Here is a 7060-nt window from a genome sequence, read left to right as displayed (position 1 = left end):
CCACCGTACTAGCTGGCTCCAAAGCTTCTACAAATCATCTGAAATGCTAAATCATGTTCAAATCCCTCTGATTGTGACCACCGGGAACTATGAAGGACACTCACGCATAATTTACATACTGCCAAGCTCCTAAGAGCCTGTAAATAAAGCCCCTGAGGGCCCCTAGGCACTATTTTTGAGGAGAAGGACATCAAGTGACAGATTAAATCAAGTCTGAGCCCTCAACACTCGGGAAAAGAGAAACCTCACCTTCCACTCGCTGACATCTGCGAATGTCTTAAACTACGTTTGCTGTCAGATGCTTCCCAAGGAAGCCGTTATTACACTGAAAACGGCGCACATGTGCTATTGTATCTCCCATTTTACACAACTCACGGCTAACAGGTATTTTTTGTTCAGACTTTCATTCTTTTTCCAGATTCTAACCATAAAAAGTGTTTTAATCTCAAAGCAAGACTAGGGGAGGTTCACAAGGGCACTTTGCATTCTGCCAGTAATTGTTAAATTACATTTTGTCACAACATGGTTATAATACCAATAATGAGTTGAGTTAGGTGCAGCAGCCATTAAGGGGCTGCATCCAGACCCAGTTGACACACACCCGCGAGGGCAGGACAGGTTGATAGGAGAATTCACATCCCCAACCATTAGATCAGGCTGCATTGCAATGACCATGATTAACTTTTATAATCTGACAAAAATGGAAAGCAAAAAGGCAGAAACATGAGGTCTAGGGGCCCAGAGAAAAACAGCACCTGTTCTATTGTTTTGTTTTGTTTTCTGTACAACTCAGAGGAGTCTACACAATCAAAAAACAAAACAAATACATAAGCCAAACAAAACAACAGGGTGAATACAGACAGGCTAGCACCTAAGCACAGGCCACTTGTATATCCACCAGTGCTCAGGAACCTTCCAGAAGCATGAAGATGATCTGTCCCTAGCACAAATGACCACATGCACACTTGGGCTTAGATTCTTGAACAACCTGCCCTAACTTCAATTTTCTGTATTAGTTGGGATTTCTTATTAGAATGTTAGAAATTCCCTGAGATCAAGCACTGTTTTTACTCTGGCGCCTATACTGTTCCACTCTTAACCCAACACAGAGCCAAGCAATAACACACTCCCAGGATATAATCTAATTAATTGCCTGTATGCAAGGAAAGGACTAACAGCATTTGTTTTGCAGTTGTATCCCCTATGCCTAGCATGTTACTCCGTAAAGAGAATGGATGGATGGATGGATGAATGGAAGATGATATTTTAAACATATTATATCATCTGATCCTTATAACAACCCTGTGAGATAATAATAGTTAACACTTATGTTGTGCTAATTATATGCCAGCCACTATGCTAAATTCTTCATATATATTAACTCTTTCAACCCTCAAGAGCTCTATGACATAAGGATCATTATTATCTCTATTTAACAGAAGAAGAAAGTATTGGTGGTATATGGAGGTCACACTGGTGGGAGGAGGCAGAGCTGACTCCTTGCTGGATTTTCTCCATTAGCTACATTTTATGAAGCAGGAAACAGAGGGTAGCAATATTAATTTGATGTAGCTATCCCCTAATGCTCATTGCAATGACCATGATTAACTTTTATAATCTGGCAAAAATGGAAAGCAAAAAGGGTGTACACCTAGGACTGTGTTCCCAGAACACTGTTAAATGAACCCCAACAGCCTCTGACAGCCAAGTAGGACATGTGAATAAGGCTGACCCATAGTAAATATCTGCAATCAATAGAAGACAGATTGTTGAGGGGGGGCTGAGATAAGAGGTCAGTTTTCTCAGCATTATTCTCTCAAAGGTGAGGTGCTACAGGGTCCAGGAAAGAAAGAGAAAATCAAAACAAACCTGGAAAATGGGGACTCCACCCCAATCCTCTTGGAGTTATTTTGTTTGGGTTGGAAAAAAGAGAAATTCACTGACACCTTCCTATTTTCAGCCTCCAGGAAAAGGCCACAGCAAGTCCTGAGCCAAGTTCTAAGCAAGGGAATACCCATTTCTGCATGAGCAAGGCTTCTCAGGCATTGGGTTTTACAACAAAATATGTCAAAGAGACTGGACAGGTGGGGACAGGGGACCCAGGATGAAAGAGTGGAGGGCAAAACAGAATGAGAATCATAAATGGGAAGAGGAAGAAAAAGTTGGAGATAGTTCCTGACATTAGTGTGTAAGTGTTGACAGTTTCAGGATTATGACTTAAGAGATAATTGATTCTACTTGGAGAAGGCACCAGAAAGCACAGAGATACAGGTATGGAACTGGGAATGTTAGTATCTTAAGTTTAAAACTTCACATTAAACTGGATATTAAGTTACAACCAAGTTGTTACTATGGCTGGAGAGATGAGGTTGAAAATTGAGAATAAGAAATTATAATGGGAAAATCAAGAACATTTTGTTGGGCTGGAATAGGGGAAAGGAGAAAAGATAGATGGGTTACCCACGACTCCCCCATCTTTTTTTTTCTTTTTATTAACTCATCACACATATGGAGCTGCGAAGGGCACTGGTTCAAACTGCACAGGATTAATGAACTCAAGTTTGCTGTGGGGACAGGAGAAAGCTACAGCTCTAACTCAAACTGCAGCCCTGTGAAGAAATGCCTCTCTCCCTCAGAGAAAGATTTCTCAGTAGAGAAACCCAGAGAAATATTCCCTATGAAAGTCATAGTTCAGCTGAGACTTGTGTGATTTGTAAATTACTGATTGTGCGAATGACAGGTGGGCCTTGCTCACAGGCAAACAAGAGCCAGGCCCCGAGGATGGTTCTGAAACCAGACTGGGCCATTTGATTTCTACCAAACAGAAACGAAAAAGGTGCTTTCCTCCATGAACACTGACCAGAGAGAAGCCATTGCTGGGCAAGTTCTCACTGCACACAAGCTTTTCATAAAACCAAGATGTACATCTCTGAAAAATGTTGCAAGGTTATTTAAAAAGGGATGTTTTGCTGGAGAGAATAGCAGAGTATAATTTTTTAAGTATGTTAGAAGAGATTTGCTAAATTAGTTTATCTAGGAGTACTATCGGGAGGTCATTTGAGAGGATCTCCTATATGAATGAAAAGTAGTTTTCACCCATCACACCCTGAAATGCACACATAGTCCAAGGTTCCACGGATCACATACCTTTTCCCAAGATGACATATAAGAACTAATCGCTACTCATTGGATTCAAAAGTCCTACTTCCTGAGCTTGAAGACAGGAATCTAGGAGCTCTTCTGGGCTTTCTGAACATCCTTCTCCTAGTTTCCAGAAATTAGCCACCCCCCATGGAGTGGTGATAATTTTTTTTCTCGCTCAGAAAACCGCAAAGGTATTTAACGGAAAGGAAGCAAAGGTTTTCTTTTTATAAATTCGATTAGTCTTTTCTACTTTCTCTACCTCGATACATTTCCTTTAGGAGGAATTTTATACCCAGAGACCCCTTAGCAAGGCACTGTTGTATGTGAGGCACAATGAATTTAAGTACAAGACGCTTAGTGTGGAGGGCAAGTAAATATCGCAGGCACTTGCAGTCGCTAGCGAAGTCAATTTCTAAATGCTGGCGCGGGATGGCCCTGCAAGAGAAGAAAGACGAAGTTCGCCACAGGCTGCCGGTGGGGAACCTTTGGCTGGGAGGCGTGCGGGTGGTTACCAAGCCCGCCCTCCGTTAGCCACGGCAGAATTTCCCGCCGGAGCCGGCGCCGGGGAGCCTGGTCCCAGCACTGCACCCGGCGCCGGTCTGGAGATAGCCTTGGCTGTGAGCGGCGGGAGTCCCCTAAAAAGTGCACCTTTTCGCCGCCGGGACTTAGCTAATGGGAGCGAGCGGCTGAGAGATCATAGCGTCAACTCCTCCGGGACTGGGGGTACTACCACAGCCTGATGCCCCGGGTCTCAGGTTCGAAGCCTCTGCAGTGACCGAGGAGAGGTTAGGACTTCCGCGACAGCAGTTCGGTTAAGAAAGGAGTTTCTGTAACTCCCGGGAAGCAAAGTCCCGGGGCTTGGAAAGTAACCGAGCCTACAGTGGGGCTTTCCAAATTTGGTCTTTGCTTTCTGTCATTTTTGCTGCCCCCTCTCCCATCACTCTAGCGTCAAGTCTAGAAAAGAGTACTAAGGGCTAGGGTACTAGCCATGTCAATCCTTCCTCCCCATCCCGCCCCCCAAACTTTCAGGCAAGAAAAATACCAATAAACCTCAGGAGTGGTTTCAGGCGCCCCCATCCCAACACCTACACCACCACCACCACCACTACCACCATACCGTCCCTCCCACCTCCGGGTAGGGGAGGGACTGGGAACCTGATCTCCGGGATCCTGCCCGAACGTTTACCCATCAATAATTTTGATACCATCTATGTGCCTCCACCCCCGCCCCCCGGGCGCCGCTGCAGCCTTTTCGCAGCTTTTTACTTGGCATAAGAAAACGAAACCTCCTCTACTGCCCTTCTAGCCTCGGCCAGGGGCCAGCGCGGCCGGGGGTCGCGGGCTGTGGAAGCAAGGGCGTGGGCAGGGCGCGTGGGCTGTCCTTCACTTCCAGTGTGCCCAAGCGCCGGCGGTAAGAGGAGGGTCCCGGGCCCAGGCCAGGCCTCATTTCAGGCTCCATCCGAAACCCGGGCTCAGGCTGGGCCAGAGTAAGATATTTGTGTGAATAGAAGAACCAGGCCTCGCAAAAAGGAAGTTTAACATCTCTCCCCATTCCCAGGATCGGGGATGCAGCGAAGAAGCTCGGACACACCCCCTCCCGCCCCCTTCGCTGGGAACTCTGTTGTGGCCCGCGGCCTTGGGGCACAGCCTTTTGGCCACGCCAACCCATCGAGGACGCTCTAGGTCTTGAGAAAAGTAGGAAACATGTTGGTAGAAACACAGGCATCAAGCTTCCAAAATGTGAGTTTGCCCAACTCGATAGAAGTCTTCCCCGGGTGCTTTTGTCTGCCCACGAGGTCACGACCCTGGCGCAGCCGCTGCCTCACTTCAGGCCACCCCCATTTTCTAGCGTGGATCATCCCCTAAGTGTCAGGCCCGTTGGTGGGAACCGCAAGTCCGAGTCCGGTCAGCCCCATTCCCCCGGCAGCTGCCCCACCAAAGGCTGGGTCGGCGCGACCCCCTGTAGAGCACGCAGGTCTCTTCGAGCGAAGCGTGGGGATATACTCGCTTTTGCGCGAGTGAGGACTCGCGCTCGCTGCCTTCTCTCAACCCGCTCAAAAGTAAAAATCAATCTCCACTGTGTCTTGAGTTTTATTAATTTATTTCTTTGCCTCGCGGCACGCGAAGCCTCACCCGCGCCCTGACATTGCTACGCCCGCGCCAGCGAACCACGGAACTTGGGCCCTAGACAATGGCCCGTAATTGATGTATTACCATCAACAATAAAAACCAATTCTCCCCTCCCCGCCATTCCGATCATCCCCCTCCTCCCCTCCCCCTCCCCAACCTCCCCTCTCCTCTCTCCCGGCCAAAGAGGGAAAGAAAACAAACAAGAAATTAGCGGGGGACGCTGCGCACAGAGCGAGACGCCCACCTCTACTCCGTCGAGGAAGCAAAGGAACGGAAAAAGTTATTAAAGTTTGGATCCCCCCAATTAATTCGTCTCTGCTCGCCCATTTTTAATTAAACATCGCGAAGCTGTTTTTGCGTGTGCTTTTCGTTTGGTTGTTTTGGTGTTTCGAGGGGAGGGAAAGCTATTTTTTTTCCTCCCTTAATTTTAATAACACATAGAACAAGTAACGAACACGTGTAAAGCTATTCCCGGGAGCTTCCCGCGGCGCGATCGGCGCGTCCGGGATAAGGTTTGCGGGGTAACTAGCTCGGCTCGGTTACTGGCAGCATGCCGCGCCCCGGAGGCCCGGACTTGCAAGAAGCCAGGATTGTTAGAGACGGATGCTGGCAGCTCCAAACGCGGGCATATTCGGAAAAACCAGTGTGCAAGTGCATACGGACGCGTTCGTGTACCCGGGAGAGTGCGGGGTGGTGTTTGCGAGGACCACAGTTGGCGGGGCCGGGGTCGAGTGCGGAATTCACACGTGTTCCCGGTACACTTTCCCGGGGGTCTGAGGGAAGTGAGCAGCTCACACCCCAGGAGCACGCAGATCCATCTTTGCCCAGGAATCTCTTTAAATATTCAGTGAGAAATAATGGCATTTGAAGCACTACCTATAGAAACATTATTATCTTCATTCTTCAACATCAGCCCCACTGAAAGCTTCGTTTGTCTTTTTATCAAAATCTACAGTAACCAACGGGACCTGGGGAAAAAGAGGCGGAGAAGAGGGTATGCGTGCGTGCGTGCGTGCGTGCGTGTGTGTGTTTTAGGGACCTAGCGAGGGCAGAGGAGAGACGGTGAGAAGAAAAGGTGAAAAAAGGGCGAACAAGGAGAAAGAAGTTATACCAAGAAAGAAAGAAAAAAAGACGGCAGGAGAAAAACATTTACCGCATACAAAAGATTTAGATTAAAAAATAAAAATAAAAAAGACCAAAGAAGCTAAAAGAAAAAGATTCATTTGGGGAGCGCAGTGTACCCGAAACTCTACTCGGAATATTGGTGCCCACTTCGCGCGAATCGATGGTGGTGCGATCCAGACCCAGGGCGCTCCCGAATTGGGGCGTCCTTACGAGACCTCTCCTTTCCCGATGGCGAGATAAGGCAGGGATTGTGTATCTACCCTCCCCACCCCCATTATTCAACCGAAGTTCAGTTTGTTCTTCGGGCGTAGGACTTCGGGAACCTTGGAGAGAAGAGACCCCGAGGCTCGAGTGGGAAGACCTAGGCTGGGCCGAGGACTGAGCCTCAGGTTCGCGGGCGCCCTAGCTCAGTGGAGGGAGTGCGAGACCCGGGTTCACGATTCCGGGTTCTTGGGCGCGGGTAGGGAAGCTGTATCCCAGCCTGGGGGGATGGAGCTACTGTTCAAAGTTTGGGTGCCGCGCTCGCCAAGTGCCCGAGAGGTGACGGCGAGCTTCTGCCGGGTCAGACAGCTGTGCACAGAGACACCCCCGCCCAACCCACCACCCAACCCCGCCTCACTCACTCCCGGCTCTGCGCGGCCACCTTGTTGCCAGGAGCCTG

The sequence above is a fragment of the Manis pentadactyla genome, chromosome 15 (genome assembly GCF_030020395.1).
Source record: "Manis pentadactyla isolate mManPen7 chromosome 15, mManPen7.hap1, whole genome shotgun sequence".
In the NCBI taxonomy this organism is placed as follows: Eukaryota; Metazoa; Chordata; class Mammalia; order Pholidota; family Manidae; genus Manis; species Manis pentadactyla.
This window is presented reverse-complemented; position numbering follows the sequence as displayed.